General features: G+C 36.7%; 1 pseudogene; it reads left to right on the forward strand.

Annotated features, from left to right (window-relative positions):
- The first annotated feature begins 494 nt into the window (after positions 1-494).
- LOC120879467 lies at positions 495-1,453 on the forward strand (annotated as a pseudogene).
- Positions 1,454-18,771: the final 17,318 nt, after the last annotated feature.

Raw genomic sequence — 18,771 nt, forward strand, 5'->3', positions numbered from 1 at the left:
TTCATGGGATATTTATAGTTTATAAATGAAAGTAGATCTGATCAAAGGATAAACATAAAGAATTTGGGATTTGGAGACATAGTGCGCAGTTATGTACACAACCGAGGAGGAAAGAAAGAGAGGATATAGCAGAAAGATATATGTTTGGTTGTGTGCCTTGAATTTATAGAAGTATATTACCCTGTTGGGTAACTCGATCTGATAGAGCTCGGCTTCTGTATGAAACCTGTGGAGAGTTTAGTCATTTAGTTACATTCAGAATTGAATTCTTTGAATGAGTAGAGTGAAAAGATTCAGTGGATGGGGGGCGTCTTGTTAGGATGAAGCGGGGATGAGGTGAAGCGCTTAAAACGGTGTGAGCAGGCGCAGGGTGCGGTTGGACCCAGGGCTAAGGCAGACCCCGCCTCCCTCCCGCCTCAGTGGATCAAGCCCAGAGAGTCAGCGGGGGAGGTTGCCAGGGGAGATGGGGCTGTTTGGTGGCGGCACAGAAGATGATGCTGTTTCCAGTTACAACGCAGGGATCATAGGCAAACACAGCCGTCATGGAAGCACTGGGACATTATTTCTCCCGTCAGCTTAGATGCCCCCAAGAAGACTGACTGCCTACTTGAACAGAAACCAGTTGAGACTCTTCTGAAGCCCTTTGGGGTTTTAGGAAAGGAAGAGAAACTGCAGCGCAGGATTTTAATTTGGGGAAAATTAAATAACCTGGTAAAAGAGTGTATTCGAGAAATCAGTGAAAGCAAGAATCTGCCACAATCTGTAGTTGAAAATGTTGGTGGGAAAATTTTTACATTTGGATCTTATAGATTAGGAGTACATGCAAAACGTGCTGATATTGATGCATTGTGTATTGCATCAAGACATGTTGATCGAAGTGATGTTTTTCACCCCATTCTATAAGTTGAAATTACAGGAAGAAGTAAAAGATTTAAGAGCTGTTGAAGAGGCATTTGTAAAAGTTATCAAATTGTGTTTTGATGGGATAAGGACTGATATTTTGTTTGCAAGGTTAGCGCTGCAGACTATTCCAGAAGACTTGGATTTAAGAGATGACAGTCTGCTTAAAAATGTAGATATAAGACGTATAAGAAGTCTTCAGGGTTGCAGGGTAACCAGCGAATTTTACATCTACTTCCAAACACTGACAACTTCAGGTTAACCCTGAGAACTATCAAACTGTGGGCCAAACACCACAATATCTATTCTAATATATCAGATTTCCTGGGTGGTGTTTCCTGGGCTATGCTAATAGGAAGAACTTGCCAGCTTTATCCAAATGCAACAGCGTGAACTCTTGTATGGAAAATTTTCATGGTATTTTCTAAATGGGAATGGCTAAATAAATCCAGTCCTATTGAAACAGCCTGAAGAATGCAATCTTAATTTATCTGTACAGGACCCAAGAGTTAGTGTATTATTTTTTTCCCTACAAATTTGCACTGTGCAATAAAGAATAGAAATCATGTGCATAAACTTGAGGGAGACTTCCCATCCTGTTAAGCATGAGTAGACATGTTCATATCATATTTTTTTTAATCTCAACTAGAATTGTCCTCTGGTGTGAGAAGCAAAATTACGTACCCTGGAACCACATTTAATTGTGCATAGTTTATATCAAGGTCACTAACATTTTAATTTATTTTTCATAGAACTACCTTGTAAGTCAAAGTTGTGCAGGCATTTGTGTTTAGAAAATAATAAAGTATACTAAAGATTCAGTGGATGATTTGATTCAACATTGATTTGATCAATAAATAACAATTAAACACCTGATATATGCCAAGACCACTTCTAGAACGCCTGATATAGTAGTTAAAATATAGACTTTTCTTCTAAACTCATTTTGATGGACTGTTCAGAAAATAGTCCTGTCATTCTAGGTGGCAACAAATTCTGTTAACAAAATATAAAAACAAGGTGAGAAATAATGGATGGTTAGAATCATATTTTATAGAGTGTTCAGGTGATGTTGGAGGAGAAAATGAAATCATGAGAACAACAATGTACATGAAGGAGGAGGAAGATGAGGAGAGACAGTGCGAAGGGTTGGTGTTATTAATAAATGTGTGATGTGTGCAAGAGAAAACAAGGGAACCAATATGATTTAACAGAAGAAGTCAGAGAGATGGAAGAGATTAAATAGAATGATTAACTGAGAGGCAGATCTTTTAAGATCTACTAAGAAACTGAAACAGTTTTGGATATTAATTGGAAGGAAATGGAAGGCCTTTGGAGAATTTTAAGCAGAAGGCTGATCTGTAGCATACACATCTGAGGTCTCATTCCAAGTTTTGCATTATACATTTTATGGCCAAGGATGTATATAGGAAAACGTTAGAAGATCATTGCAGTAGTTAAGGAGAGACTAAATTGGTATTGGGGCTTCCTAGGTGGCTCGGTGGAAAAGAATCTGTCTGCCAAGCAGGAGACACAAGTTTAATACCTGGGTCAGAATGATCCCAGGAGAAGAAAACGGCAAAACACTCCAATATTCTTGCCTGGGAAATCCCATAAACAGAAAAGCTTGACGGACCACAGTCCATGGGTTGGCAAAACAGTCAGACAGGGCTTAGCAACTAAACAATAACAAGCTGGTATGGACAAAGATTTCATTAAAATGATGGTCATTAGACTATAAAAATGGACCTGAATAGAAGCAAAGAAACAATGATACATATAGAGCTTAATAGTGGTGACTCAGAAAACTGCCAAGGTGGAAATCTCACTGTTGGTGGTGCATAGTTGGTGTGAAAAATTTTCCATTTTCTGTCTCAGTTGTTCATGCATAAAATAGGGCCAGTATGTATTTCAACTTTGTATTCAGTTCAGTTCAGTCACTCAGTCGTGTCCGACTCTTTGTGACCCCATGAACTGCAGCACGCCAGGCCTCTTTGTCTATCACCAACTCCTGGAGTCCACCCAAAGCCATGTCCATTGTATCAGTGATGGATTTAACCATCTCATACTCTGTCATCCCCTTCTCCTTCTGCCCTCAATCTTTCCCAGAATCAGGGTCTTTTCAAATGAGTCAGCTCTCTGCATCAGGTGGCCAAAGTATTGGAGTTTCAGCTTCAACATCAGTCCCTGCAATGAACACCCAGGACTGATCTCCTTTAGGATGGACTGGTTGGATCTCCTTGCAGTCGAAGGGAATCTCAAGAGTCTTCTCCAATACCACAGTTCAAGAGCATCAATTCTTCAGTGCTCAGCTTTCTTTATAGTCCAACTCTTACATCAATACATGACTACTGGAAAAACCATAACCTTAACTAGATGGACATTTGTTGGCAAAGTAATGTTTCTGCTTTTTAATATGCTGTCTAGGTTGGTCATAACTTTCCTTCCAAGGAGCAAGTGTCTTTTAATTTCATGGCTGCAGTCACCATCTGCAGTGATTTTGGAGTCCAGAAAAATAAAGTCAGCCACTGTTTCCACTGTTTCCCCATCTATTTGCCATGAAATGATGGGACCAGATTTCTGAATGTTGAGCTTTAAGCCAACTTTTTCACTCTCCTCTTTCACTTTCTTCAAGAGGCTCTTTAGTTCTTTTTCACTTTCTGCCATAAGACATGCCTCATCTGCATATCTGAGGTTATTGATAGTTCTCCTGGCAATCTTGATTCCAGCTTGTGTTTCTTCCAGTCCATCGTTTCTCATGATGTACTCTGCCTATAAGTTAAATAAGCCGGGTGACAATATACCACCTTGACATACTCCTTTTCATATTTGGAACCAGCCCGTTTTTCCATGTCCAGTTCTAACTGTTGCTTCCTGACCTGCATATAGGTTTCTCAAGAGGCAGGTCAAGTGGTCTGATATTCCCATCTCTTTTAGAATTTTCCACAGTTTATTGTGATCCACACAGTCAAAGGCTTTGGCATAGTTAATAAAGCAGAAATAAATATTTTTCTGGAACTCTTGCTTTTTCAATGACACAGCGGATGTTGGCAATTTGATCTCTGGTTCTTCTGCCTTTTCTAAAACCAGCTTGAACATCTGGAAGTTCATGGTTCAAGTATTGCTGAAGCCTGGCTTGGAGAATTTTGAGCATTACTTTACTAGTGTGTGAGATGAGTGCAATTGTGCGGTAGTTTGAGCATTCTTTGGCATTGCCTTTCTTTGGGATTGGAATGAAAACTGACCTTTTCCAGTCCTGCTGAGTTTTCCAAATTTCCTGGCATGTTGAGTGTAGCACCCTCACAGCATCATCTTTCAGGATTTGAAATAGCTCAACTGGAATTCCATCACCTCCACTAGCTTTGTTCGTAGTGATGCTTCCAAAGGCCCACCTGACTTCACATTCCAGGATGTCTGGCTCTAGGTGAGTGTGAGTGATCACATCTTCGTGATTATATGGATCATAAAGATCTTTTTTGTACAGTTCTTCTGTGTATTCTTGCTACCTCTTCTTAATATCTTCTGCTTCTGTTAGATCCATATCATTTCTGTCCTTTATTGAGCCTATCTTTGTATAAAATAATCCCTTGATATCTCTAATTTTCTTGAAGAAATTTCTAGTCTTTCCTGTTCTATTGTTTTCCTCTATTTTTTTTGCATTGATGGCTGAGTAAGTCTTTCTCATGTCTACTTATTATTCTTTGGAACTCTACATTCAAATGGGTATATCTTTCCTTTTCTTCTTTGCCTTTCTCATCTCTTCTTTTCATAGTTATTTGTAAGGTCTCCTCAGACAGCCATTATGCTTTTTCTCTTTTCTATTTCTTGGGGATGGTCTTGCTCCCTGTCTCCCATAAAATGTCATGAACCTACGTCCATAGTTCATCAGACACTCGTCTATCAGATCTAGTCCCTTAAATCTATTTCTCACTTCCATTGTATAATCATAAGGGATTTGATTTAGGTCATACCTGAATGGTCTAGTGGTTTTCCCCACTTTCTTCAATTTAAGTCTGAATTTGACAGTGAGGAGTTCATGTTCTGAGCCACAGTCCTTTCCCAGTCTTGTTTTCACTGACTGTATAGAGCTTCTCCATCTTTGGCTGCAAAGGATATAATCAATCTGATTTCAGTGTTAACCATCTGTTGATGTCCATGTATAGAGTTTTGTCTTGTGTTGTTTGAAGAGGGTGTTTTCTACGACCAGTGCATTCTCTTGGCAGAACTCTGTTAGCCTTTGCCCTGCTTCATTCTGTACTCCAAGGCCAAATTTGCCTGTTATTCCAGGTGTTTCTTGACTTCCTAATTTTGTATTATGTTATGAAAATTAAATTATTACCCATGAATCATTTCTGACTCTTTGCACCCCATGGACTGTAGCCTGTCTGTTTCCTCTGTCCTTAGAATTCTCCAAGCCAGAATACTGGAATGGGTAGCCATTCTCTTCTGCAGGTGATCTTCCCAACCCAGGGATCAAACCAGGTCCCCAGTATTTCAGGTGGATTCTTTACCATCTGAGGCACCAGGGAAGCTTGGTTTATGGCTATTGTATTCATTTGTATTCTTATGAGATAAAAGGCTGGTTAATCCGCTAAATGTTCTAATGAGATCAAACACTGGGTGAAATATGAGTGATTTAAAAGTGATCTTGTCAGAGGAAAAGAGTGTTAAAAGTGGGATAATGTGTGAGTTAATGCCCTTGCATTGCATAGGTCTGGGATGGGAGCTTGCTCACAGAGGCAGAAGCATGGTGTAGCTACTGGCTTCTTTCTTTTCTCCCACGTACAATTTCTTGCTTCCTTTCAAGGTTAACAGCACTAGCTTGACCACATCCCTTTCCAGATACTTTAAGTGCCATTATATCCCCCCTTATTAGTGGTGGTAGTTGCTTTCTGTGGTTACTATCTCTGGCTAATATCAATGTTCCCTTTTTGTTATTTAATCTTCAATTTTTATGATAGCAATTCTCCATATTAAATCCTTCCTGTGAAACATTCATGCTATTTTTCTATTTCCTGACTAGGCTCTGGTTGGCATACAAGAGCATGTTTCTCTTCTCATTTATTTATACATATTCATAGATATTTATGTGATTAAAACTTATGTACATGAAAGCATTTCATAATGTAGGAACATTTTGTGCAGAGCTTGTTCTTTAAATTGATATTTTTATTAAGGTTCACTAGGCATATGCTTTAATCTTGTCAGTGTCTTTGATGTATTTCTCTGCATTCTTTGACTAAGGATTAAAGGGTACTGTTTGTTGGAGGAGGGAATGGCAAACTCCAGTATACTTGCTGTGAGAACCTCATGAACTGTATAAAAGGATAAAAATATATGATACTGAAAGATGAGTTCCACAGGTCTAAGGTGTCCAATATGCTACTGGGGAAGAGTGGAGGAGAAATACAATAGCTCCAGAAAGAATTAAGTGGCTGGGCAAAAGCGGAAATGACACTTATTTGTGGATGTGTCTGGTGATAAATTTGATGCTGTGAAGAATAGCACTGCATAGGAACCTGGAATGTTAGGTCCATGAATCAGGGTAAATGGCTGTGGTCAAGCAGGAGATGGTAAGAATAAACACCAACATCTTAGGAATCAGTGTTGTAAATGGACATAATGGGTGAATTTAATTCGGATGATCATTATATCTACCACTATGGGCAAGAATTCCATAAAAGAAATGGAATAGCCCTCATAATCAACAAAAAGTCCAGAATGCAGTACTTGGATGCAGCATGAAAAATGACAGAATTATCACTGTTTGTTTCCAAGGCAAACCATTCAACATCATAGTAACTCAAGTCTATGCCCCTACCACTGATACCAAAGAAGCTGAAGTTGATAGGTTCTATGAAGTCCTAGAAGACCTCCTAGAACTAACACCAAAAAAAAAAAAAAAAAAACCAGAATGAAGTAAGCCAGAAAGAAAAACACCAATACAGTATACTAACACATATATATGGAATTTAGAAAGATGGTAATGATAACCCTGTAGGTGAGACAGCAAAAGAGACACAGATGTATAGAATGGACTTTTGGACTCTGAGGGAGAGGGAGAGGGTGGGATGATTTGGGATAATGGCACTGAAACATGTATACTATCATGTAAGAAACGAATCGCCAGTCTATGTTCGATGCAAGATACAGGACGCTTGGGGTTGGTGCATGGGGATGATCCAGAGAGATGATATGGGGTGGGAAGTGGGAGGGGGGTTCAGGATTGGGAACTCATGTATACCCGTGGTGGATTCATTTCAATGTATGGCAAAACCAATACAGTATTGTAAAGTAAAATAAAGTTAAAAAAAAAAAAAGTTCTATTTATCACTTGGGATTGGAATGCAAAAGTAGAAAGTCAAGAGATACCTGGAGTAACAGGCAAGTTTGGCCCTGGAGAACAAAATGAAGCAGGGCAAAGGCTAACTGAATTCTGATAAGAGAACACACTTGTCATAGCAAGTACCCTTTTCCAATAACACAAGAGATCACTTTACACATGAACATCACCACATGGTCAATCCTGAAATCAAATTGATTACATCCTTTGTAGCCAAAGATGAAGAAGCTGCATACAACCAGCAAAAACAAGACCTGGAGTTGATTGTGGCTCAGATCATTAGCTTCTCATTACAAAATTCAGGCTTAAACTTAAGAAATTGTGGAAAACCACTAGGCCAGACAGGTAAGACTTAAACCAAATCCCCTATGAACAAGTAGATTCAAGGGGTTAGAACTAGTAAACCAGGTGTCTGGAGAAGAGGTCCGTAATACTGTACAGAAGGCAGCAAACAAAATCACCCCAAATAAAAGCAAGAATGAACAGTGGTTATCTGAGGAAGCCTGACATATAACTAATGAAAGAAGAGAATCAAAAAGCAAAGGACAAAGGGAAAGGTGTATCCAATTAAACACAGATTTCCAAAGAACAGCATGGAGAGAAGAGAAGGAGTTCTTTAATTAAAAGTGTATAAAACTAGAAGAAAGCAACAGAATGGGAAAGACTAGAGATCTTGTCAGGAAAATTGAAGATATCAAGGGAATATTTTGCCCAAAAGTGGGCACAATAAATGACAGAAACGTGAGATCAAGAAGAGATGGAAAGAAATCACAGAAGAACTGTTCAAAAAAGATGTTAATGAACCAGATTACTACAATAGTGTGGTCAGTCACTCAGAGCCAGATATTCTGGAGAGTGGGTCTTAGGAAGCACTGTGGTTAATAAAGCTAGTGGATGCAATGTAATTCCAGTAGAACTATTGAAAATCCTAAAGGAAAATGCCATCAAGGTTTTGCTTTCAATATGTCAGCAAATCTGGAAGACCCAGCAGTGGCCACAGGGCTAGAAAAGATCAACTCTCATCCCAATTCCAAAGAAAGGTAGTACTAAATAAGGGAGATGGGAGTGGGGTTCAGGATGGAGAACAAGTGTACACCCGTGGTGGATTCATGTTGATGTATGGCACAACCAATACACTATTGTAATTATCTTCCAATTGAAATAAATAAATAAATAAAAGAATATGCTAACCATTGGACAATTGTACTCATCTCCCATGCTAGTAAGGTCATGCTTAAAATCTTGCATGCTAGTCTTCTGCATTATGTGAACCAAGAAATTCCAGATGTCCAAGTTGGATTTAGAAAAGGAAGAGGAACCAGAGATCAAATTGCCAGCATTCCCTAGATCATAGGTCTTCCCTGGTGGCTCAAAAGGTAAAGCGTCTGCCTGCAATGCAGGAGACCCGGGTTTGATCCCTGGGTTGAGAAGATACCCTGGAGAAGGAAATGGCAGCCCACTCCAGTAATTTTGCCTGGAAAATTCCATGGACAGAGGAGCCTGGTAGTCTACAGTCCATGGGGTTGCAAAGAGTTGAACACAACTGAGCGACTTCACTTTCAGACTTTTCAGACCTGGATTATAGAGAAAACAAGGGAATTTTGGAAAAAAACATCTACCTCTGTTTCATCAACAATGCCAAAGCCTTTGACTGTGTGGATCATAATAAACTATAGAAAGTTCTTAAAGAGATGGAAATACCAGACCATCTTACTTGTCTCCTGATAAATCTCTATGCAGGTCAAGAAGCTACAGTTAGAACCCAATATGGAATAACTTATTGGTTCAAGATTGAGAAAGGAATACAGCAGGGCTGTCTACTCTGACCCTGTTTATTTAACCTATATGCTGAGCACATCATGAGAAATATCAGGCTGGATATTACAAGCTGGAATCAAGATAGGCAGGAAAAACATTAATAACCTCAGATATGTGGATGATACCATTCTAATGGCAGAAAGTGAAGAGGAACTAAAGATCTTCTTGATGAGGGTAAAGGAGGAGAGTAAAAGAGCCTGCTTAAAACTAAATATTAAAACAATTAAGATCATGGGTTCCAGCCTAATGACTTCATGGCAAATGAAGAGGAAAAGGTGGAAGTAGTGACAGATTCCCTCTTCTTGGGCTCTAAAATACTGAAGATGGTGACTGCAGCCATGAAATCAGAAGACATTTGCTTCTTGGCAGGAAAGCTATGACAAAACTAGACAATGTGTTGAAAAGCAGAGACATTACTCTGCTGATAGTCAAGGCTATGATCTTCCCAGTGGTCACATATGGTTGTGAGAGCTGGATCCTAAAAAAAGCAGAGCACCAAAAAGTTGATGCCTTTGAACTGTGGTGTTGGAGAAGACTCCTGAAAGCCCCTTGGACAGCAAGGAAATCAACTGGTCAACCTTAAGGGAAATCAACCCTGAATACTCATTGGAAGGATTGATGCTGAAGCTGAAATTCCAGTATTTTTGTCATTTGATGCAAATATTGACTCATTGGTAAAGTCCCTGATGATGGGAAAGATTGAGAGCAGAAGGAGAAGAGGGCATCAGAGGATGAGATGGCTGGAAGGCATCACTGATGCCATGGACATAACTTGGACAAATTTGGGGAAGTGGTCAAGGACAGGGAAGCCTGGTGTGCTTCAGTCCATAGGTTTGCATAGAGTTGGACATGACTGGCGACTGAACAGCAACAATGTTTTACTTGTCACAGCTCGTTATACAGAAATGATAGATAGATAGGGATATAATCTTAGTTTTTTTTAAATATCCCTCTTTATTCATTTTGAAATAAATTCAGAATCAACTTCATATATTTCTTTTTATATTTTTAATATTTTAAAAATATGTGTATGATTCAATGTTAGATTTTTATATCTTCAGCATTTCTCTTGCACAGGTGGGGACTTCCCTGGTGGCTCAGGTGGTACAAAATCCACCTGCAGTGCAGGGGACTTGGGTTCAACCCCTGGATTGGGAAGATATCCTGGAGTAGGGAATGGCAAACCACTTCAGTATTCTTGCCTGGAGAATTCCTTGGACAGATAGGCCTGGTGGACTTCAGTCCATGGGGTCACAAATTGTGGGACACGACTGAGAGACTAACATTTTCACTGTCTTTTCTTTACCAGTAATGCCATCTGGGAAGCACTGTGAATCATAAAACTGTCAATGATTAGAACTGCAGACAAGGTCTATACGGTATATGGGTTTCCCTGGTGGCTCACTGATAGAGAATCTACTTGTAATGCAGGAGCCACAGGAGATGCAGGTTCAATCCCTGGGTTGGGAAGATCCCCTGGAAGAGGGCCTGGTAACACACTCCAGTATTCTTGCCTGGAGAATCCTGTGTACATAAGAGCCTGGTGGGCTATACAAGATATATGCATTTGTATATCTGTATATATATATGTATGTGGAGTAGTCTGTGATAGATATATTTCTGCATTTCTCCAAATGTATCTGGAGGAAAACATTTAGAGAAAAAAGAGAAAGCAATTTATAAAGATTCTTCAGTGCATAATTTCCAATTTCCCTCTAGAATATATGTCTTTTTGAGAAATATGTATTCAAGTACTCTTGCCAATTTTAAATGGATTATTCAAATTTTGTTGTTGTTTGTATGTTTGTTTCATTTGTCTGGCTATTGAGTTGTAGAAGTTTCTTGTATATTTTGTGTATTACAGACATTTGATAAGTCTAGTCTTAGACTTTCTTTGGTTGCGAGATTTATGATTTCAGATTCATGTCATTACTTGGTATTGTTCTCTTCAGTTTTCTATTTCTTCCTGATTCAATCTTGGTAACCTGTATGCTTCTAGAAATTTATCTATTTTTTATTTTTTTAAAATTGGTTAGTATATAATTGTTCATAGTAGCCTCTTAAGATCCTTTTTATTTCTGTGACAACAATTGCAATATCTACTTATTTCTGATTTCATTTATTTAACAGTTGAGTCTTTGCTCTTTTTATCTTAGTCTAGCTAAAGATTTGTCAATTTTGTTGGTCTTTCCAAAAAGCCTGTTGTCACTTTCAACATGGATCTTTTGTATTTTTTCCTATTTTCTTTTTTTTTTAAAGTTCTGCTCTAATCTTTAGTATTTCTTTTCTTCTGTGAGATAGGAATGTGCTTATTTTATTTTTCTTGTTCCTAGAGATGTAAAATCAGGCAATCTTATTATTATTTTTTTTTTACTGCTCTTAAACCTTAAACTTTCCTGTTGGTACTGCTTTTGTAAAAATATTACTATTTCATAATTTTTGGTAAGTTGTATTTTCATTTTCGTTTCAGGATACATTCTAATTTCCACTTTGATTTTCTATGTAAAACTTACACACAAAGGCAACTCTAATCAACCACAAATATTTTTATTACAAGGGAAATTAATTATCTTCATTTATTATGTGAAGGGAAGTCAAATATTACATATACTCATTAATATATATTGAAGTATTGGAAAGTCATAGAAGAGCACATGTTGAAAATTTCATGAAAATTCTTCTAGTATAATTTAAATTAGCTATAAAATGTAATATAAGGTTATGAAAGTGATCTGTATTTATAAAAGTGGCCATTTTTTATACTGAGACAATTCTTAGGTTCTATGTATGAAATTGAAGCATACATTATCAGTCAGCTTTCTACCAGTGAGCATGAACACATAAACTGGATGATTTGCTTTGAGTTAATAAATTGACTATTTACAGGTGCATGGGTAGGTTTGGAGATCAGCAAGAGATGGTGTAGTATATGTAAAAGAAAGGGGAAATATTCTATTATTGTAGTCCATTCAGAAAACTCAGGATAAAGGATGAACATCTGACATACCAAAGACATCTAGCACCAAGGTCTACTAAACTTGTTACATTTTAGTATAAATAAAAATTGTTAAATCATGAGTAAATTTACTCTATTTCATAATATCTTTGTAGTTTTTTCCCTACAGTGGCAGTCATTCTCTTCTTTAGGGGATCTTCCCAACCCAGGAATCAAACCCAGGTCTCCCACATTGCAGGTGGATTCTATACCAGCGGAGCCACCAGGGAAGCCCAAGAATACTGGAGTGGGGGGTAGCCTGTCCCTTCTCTAAGGGATCTTCTCAACCCAGGGATTGAACCCAGGTCTCCTATATTGCAGACAGATTCTTTACCAGCTGAGCTACCAGAGAAGTCTGAAGTGGTTATTCAAAAACATTTCATACATTTTAAATGCTAAGTTTCTCAATCATGTCTGACTCTGATCCCATGGACTGAAGCAAGGAATGTTGCTTCTCTGTCTTCTACAATCTCCCAGTGTTTGGTATGATTCCATGACTATCTAATCATTTCATTCTCTTTCACCTCCTTCTCCTTTTGAATTCAATCTTTCCTAGCATCAGGGTTTTTTCCAAGGAGTCAGCTCTTTGCACCAGGTGGCCAAAGTATAGGAGCTTCAGCTTCAGCAATAGTCCTTCCAATGAATATTTAGGGTTGTTTCCTTTAGGATTGACTGGTTTGATCTCCTTGCAGTCTGAGGGACTGTCAAGAGTCTTCTCCAGAACCACAGTTCAAAAGCATAAATTCTTTGGAGCTCAGCTTTCCTTATGGTCCAACTTTCACATCCAAACATGACTACTGGAAAAACCATAACTTTGTACGATTTTTGTCAGCAAAGTAACGTCTCTGCTTTGTAAAACGCTGTCTAGGTTTGTCATAGCTTTCCTTCCAAAGTGAAAGTGTCTTTTAATTTCGCGGCTTGCAGTCACTGTACACAGTGATTTTGGAATCCAAGAAAATAAAATCTGTCACTGCTTCTACTTTCCCCCCTTTTATTTGCCATGGGGACAGGATGCCATGGTCTTAGTCTTTTTAGTGTTGAATTTCAAGCTAGCTTTTTCACTCCCCTCCTTCGCCCTCATTTAAAGGCTCTTTAGTTCCTCTTCACTTTCTGCCATTAGAGTGGTATCATCTACGTTTTTTAGGTTGTTGGTATTTCTCCCAGCAATCTTGATTCCAGCTTGTGATTCATAACTGTATCCCACAAATATTACATGTAAAATATTGCTGACTAAAATTTTAAACTTGATATGCCTTTGTGTGATGTTTTTCCATATTATATTTGCTCATTTATTTACTGAAAATTTTTCACAAATATGGTTTATGTGTCAAGAATTTTTCAGTTCTGATCAGAATAAAGTCCCTACCTTCAAGAAATTAATTTTTAAGTTTTTCAAAGATAACCAGTCCTTTCAGTATCAGCTTAGTAAAACTTTACATTTTTAGCATATCATTTTATATTATATTGTGTAAGTGATTACAAATGGTAAACTCTCACTGTGTGTGTGTGAGATAGAGCAAGAGAGAAAATGAGAACCCATGTATGGAGAGGTTCCTTAGGGTATTTTGCCAAGTTATTTTCATTTAAGTTTCAGGCAATCTTACCAGTAAGTATTCTGTAATGTGATTACTTTGTAACTGTTTAAATTTTATCTTTTGTATTGCCTTTAGAGCCTTTCACTTTATCATCTATTAAGTCCAAAGGCCATCTTTTTAAATTGATTTGAGTCATCTAAAAATTAGCTCACTAAATAGATTAATTTTATAGATACATGTTAAAATGGTTACAGCTTTCAGTTTAGCATGTCATAATTACTGAAAATAGTTCTCTAAAAGTGGTTTAATTGGTAATTTATCAAAGATGCCAAACTTCCCTGTTTCCTAGTTAATTCTAATATTACTTGATAGCTATCCTTGAACTAATCACTCATACAAATATATGTATATATATAAATAATTACATATGGTTTTAAGAATACATATTAAATATTTAAAATGTTAGTCATTTGTTTAATTATAGTTTAATTGAAAGTAAAAGTCACTCAGTCGTGTCCGACTCTTTGTGACCCCATGGACTATACAGTCCATGGAATTCTCCAGGTCATGGTACTGGAATGGGTGGGTAGCCTTTCCCTTCTCCAGGGGGTCTTCCCAACCCAGGGATTGAACCCAGGTCTCCTATATTGCAGGTGGAGTTTTTAGCAGCTGAGCCACAAGGGAACCCCAAATTAAAAAGTAAATATGTATATATACAATTAAGGAATGCTTTTGGAACCTCCTAGCCATTTAAAAACTTGAGAAATTTGATGCTGATTCTCGGTAATATGTTACTTACTGATGAATTTGCTTTGCATTGCATATACATGGTGTTGCATCTAATCATTCCTCAAATTGTAAGAGGCTAAAAATTAACTGAAAAATAACTAGAAGGAAATAGACAAAGAGCTATTTCAAAAACATTATTCACAATCAATACTTCTCACTTTATCCAAACTTTTCTCCTTTAATCTCAAGGGGATTTGTTATCTCAATAGCCTGTTTCAATTCAAAATATATAACAATATACTTTGGGGTGGATTCTCTCCTTACAATGTGGAAGTCTTTTTTAAACATGGATCAGCTTCCTCCTTGTGCTTTGAGAATGGTATCTAAAGGTTGGAATAACCTTGCAGGTCTACAGGGAAAATTATACATGAAATAATTACAGCAATATCAATTCTAAGAATGGATTGTCATGCATAAATAATAAATTATCTACCAGAGAGGAAAAAGTTTTTAAATCAACATATGATATAAAACTGAATTCTCTGGTGGTTCAGACAGGAGAATCCCATGGATGGAGGAGCCTGGTGGGCTACAGTCCATGGGGTCGCAAAGAGTCGGACACGACTGAACGACTTCACTTCAGACAGTAAAAAATCGCCTGCAATGCAGGACATCCAGTTTGGATCCCTGGGTCAGGAAGATCCCCTGGAGGAGAAAATGGCAACCTAATCTAGTATTCTTACCTGGAGAATCCCATGAACAGAGGACCCTGGCAGACTACAGTCCATGAGGTTGCAAAGAGTCAGACATGTCTGGGTGTTTAACATTTTCACATTCACAGGGTATAAACATGTCAGGAAGCCCTAGTCATATTAATTTGCTTCTTCTAGAACTATAATGACATTGTTGCTTTTGAATCCCACTCTTGTGTAGCACACCTTTGGGTAAAGTAATTGTTCTGAGATGGTCCTATTCCTAAACAAATTAATAAGAGCACTCATTAATAAAGCACACATATGTTGTTTCTTTGGAATGCCTACTCATTTTATTAGGCTTTTCGTAAAGTCTGAACAGGTGTTATTGCTGTTCAGTTGCTCAGCCATGTCTGACTCTTTGAGACCCCATGGACTGCAACACACTAGGCTTCCCTGTCTTTCACTATCTCCCAGAGTTTGCTCAAACTCATGTTCATTGAGTCGGTGATGCCATCCAATCATCTCATCCTCTGTTGCCTCCTTCTCTTCCTTCCTTCAACCTTTCCCAGGGTCTTTTCCAATGAGTGGGCTCTTCACATCAGGTGGCCAAAGTATTGGAACATCAATTTCAGCATCAATCCTTCCAATGAATATTCAGGGTTGATTTCCATTAGCATTGACTGGTTTGATTGCCTTGCTTTTCAAGGGACTCTCAAGAGTTTTCTCAAGTGAAAACTTATCAAATACTCAGGGTAGTACATAGCCAAAAATGCTACATTAGTGTTTCTGTATATTACTGAAATTGATATTGCTTAGATGATTAGCTTTGAGTAATTCAAGAGGACTTCCATAGAGTTCTGTTTATTTTACTAGAATTTTTCCTCTGAATTTGAATCCAAAATTTCAGCTAATTATAAATTATTGCCTTCTCTTAATTTGTTCATGTGCATTTATTTTTCTCTCCATCTTGGAAGTATATCTTTTAGTATAGAGATATATCTATCAATTAATTGTGTAAATTGATACCCAAGGGAAATATATTCTTCATTCTCAGGGAGATAAATATATATTGAGGTTACATTTTTAAATCACATGTAATTTTTAGGATGATTGCAAATTCTTTTTACAATAGGAAACATCTTTATTTATATTTTTCTTTAATATATTAGATTCTAACACTTAGAATTCTTAATATATACAATATTTCACAACTTTATGCTTAAATATAGCATATATACAGAAAAGTGCACATGCCACAGTATTTTAAAAAATCTGAATATTCTGTGTTCCCTGAAACTAAGTCAAGAAACTGATGATTAACAAACCTGAAAAGCAACATCACCCCCCACCACCATTCTTCCATCCAGTCACTAAACCCACAAGGAGGAAAACCAGTGTTCTCATCTATTGCAGAATAGATCAATTTTACCTGATTTTATATACAGTTGAAAAAATATTCTTTGTTCTCTATAAGTGGAATCTTTGCAGGATATACTTTTTAAATTCAATATTTTTGAGATTCCTACATATTATTGCATGAATTTTTAGGGCCAATCACCATCAAGCTTGTATTCTAGTCTCCCATCTTCTTGTGTAGTACTAGGATATAACAACTCTTCTATTGCCAAAGCCAGCTGTACATTTGTTTCCTCTTAATTTAAAATTTTTCCATATTAAATTTTGCATTGACATTTTTACCTGGTCATGACAAGTTAATATTCATGTACTAGGATAAGGTGAAAAAGCACAAGGAGACCTAACAGTTTGATCTTGAGATGACTTACTTTCTCTGGAATTTTAATTCTCCCTATACAGTTTGCTCTACACATTTCTTAATGGAACTGGAACACGTATTTTATACACACAGGCACCTTTATATATTGCCTTATTTATTTGTTACAGAATCAATAATTACTTTTTTAGTGAAGTTTTTATTTATATTGTTTGATAATTATATTGTTGTAACTATAAAGTATTATGATTTATATAAGTATACACATGTCTTTCAGACAGAAAATTTTCTGTAATTAGTTTTTATTTATAATATTATATTCAAATGATACTTAATAATTAAAACTCAAACTAGCAATTAAAACTCAAACCTACCTTACAGGTAGTTGTATAGCCTGGCTTTCACAATTATCACACTGGTGTTTTGATTATATAGTGACCACAGTTGAAGTATAGTTCTGAGTGTTAGGTTCAGTTTTACAGCTAAAAATTATTTTAGTTTTTATTCACATACAATAAATCTTTCCCATAAAAATAACTCTGAGAAAAACTAGTCCTATATTTACTTACTAAAATTCTCTGTATATACTTATTTATACAAGCAGAGTTAGTAAACAGTGAAATGTTTCCTATATACAATAAACACAATATAAACTAAACAACGTTGAAATAGATCAGTCTCCACATTTCATAGACAGAACAGGAGTGTAACTGTATCTGAGCAGTGTTGACATTTACAATAGATATACTTTTAATGAAATGTAATTAAACCATAAATTAGTAACTTACTAGTTTTGGTAAAATCTCATATTTTTACATATTATAATGCTACCAGTTGTTCCATACACGGGCGCATATCTAATACTGTAAAAGGTATGGCTTGCCAGTCCACTTAAATTAGTTTGCTAGTAATGGTCTTTTACCCTGCACTTTGCTCTTGTCTGCGGTTTTATATTTTCTTTTATTTGTGAGCTGTGAAGTTTTTCAATAAAAAGTTCAAAGCTCACACAACATAACAAATGTGAACACATATCTTTTAAAGAACTTTTAAATGTTTATATCCAAAGGCACTTTGTAATATCATTTTTTTCTAGAGACCTCCTTAATATATCAAACCTCTCAAATGATTTTGAGAAGAATATTAGTATATAACAGGATCTCATTGCTTTCCCCATCAGAAATCTACCACTTTAAACCAATAATTTTATATATAAATAAAATTTATATCATAATACTTTCAAGAGTTGAAATGAGAAGTCATCTAAACTCAAAAAGGATGACTTAAAATATAAAAATTGCATTTTTTCCATATGAGAATACAGAAATCTTTAGTTTTACTTTCAATAAACTGGCTGTTGCTTCCAAACAATGTATCTTCCTTTGAAATATGATTTTGACCTTGCTAGAAAGAAGTAAACATTAAATGATATGGAAAATAAAGACTCAGACTATCTATAAATGTATCTCTATATATGTAATGTTCTTACCATTTTCCTGATGATAGCTGTCAAAAAAATATAAATATAACATATCCTTTCTTATGCCTGACCCACATTTTCTATGGAAAATTAAAATGTAATTTCCAATGTGCACTTCATTTTCAAATTATGAAACATTAATTACTCAGTCTTCTTCAGTTCACAATTCTATAGCTCAAAAGTTCAGATACAATGAGTTTGGGTCATCAGCTCATGGACTCAAAAGGAAAGTGAAGATATCAATCTGTATTCTCATGTGAAACATGGAGTCCTCTTCTAGGCTCACATAGTTATGGAAGAATTCAGCTTTGCAGTTTTAATATGAGGTTTGTCAACCACCAGTTGGCACTTGCCATGGTTGCTTGCCTTCTATCTCTACAAGGATTAAATCATGTGCTTCTGCAGCTGCTGATCTCCAACACCCCCTGAAGGAGTTGAGGGTGGAGAGAAGAAATGAGGCAATCTGTGCTCCAGGAAACTGGCAGGACAGGCCTTTGTTGTGGTTGTAGTGATGTACTTTGTTCTCCTTCATGCTTACGTGCTCAGT

This window comes from Oryx dammah, unplaced genomic scaffold (genome assembly GCF_014754425.2).
Source record: "Oryx dammah isolate SB20612 unplaced genomic scaffold, SCBI_Odam_1.1 HiC_scaffold_20, whole genome shotgun sequence".
In the NCBI taxonomy this organism is placed as follows: Eukaryota; Metazoa; Chordata; class Mammalia; order Artiodactyla; family Bovidae; genus Oryx; species Oryx dammah.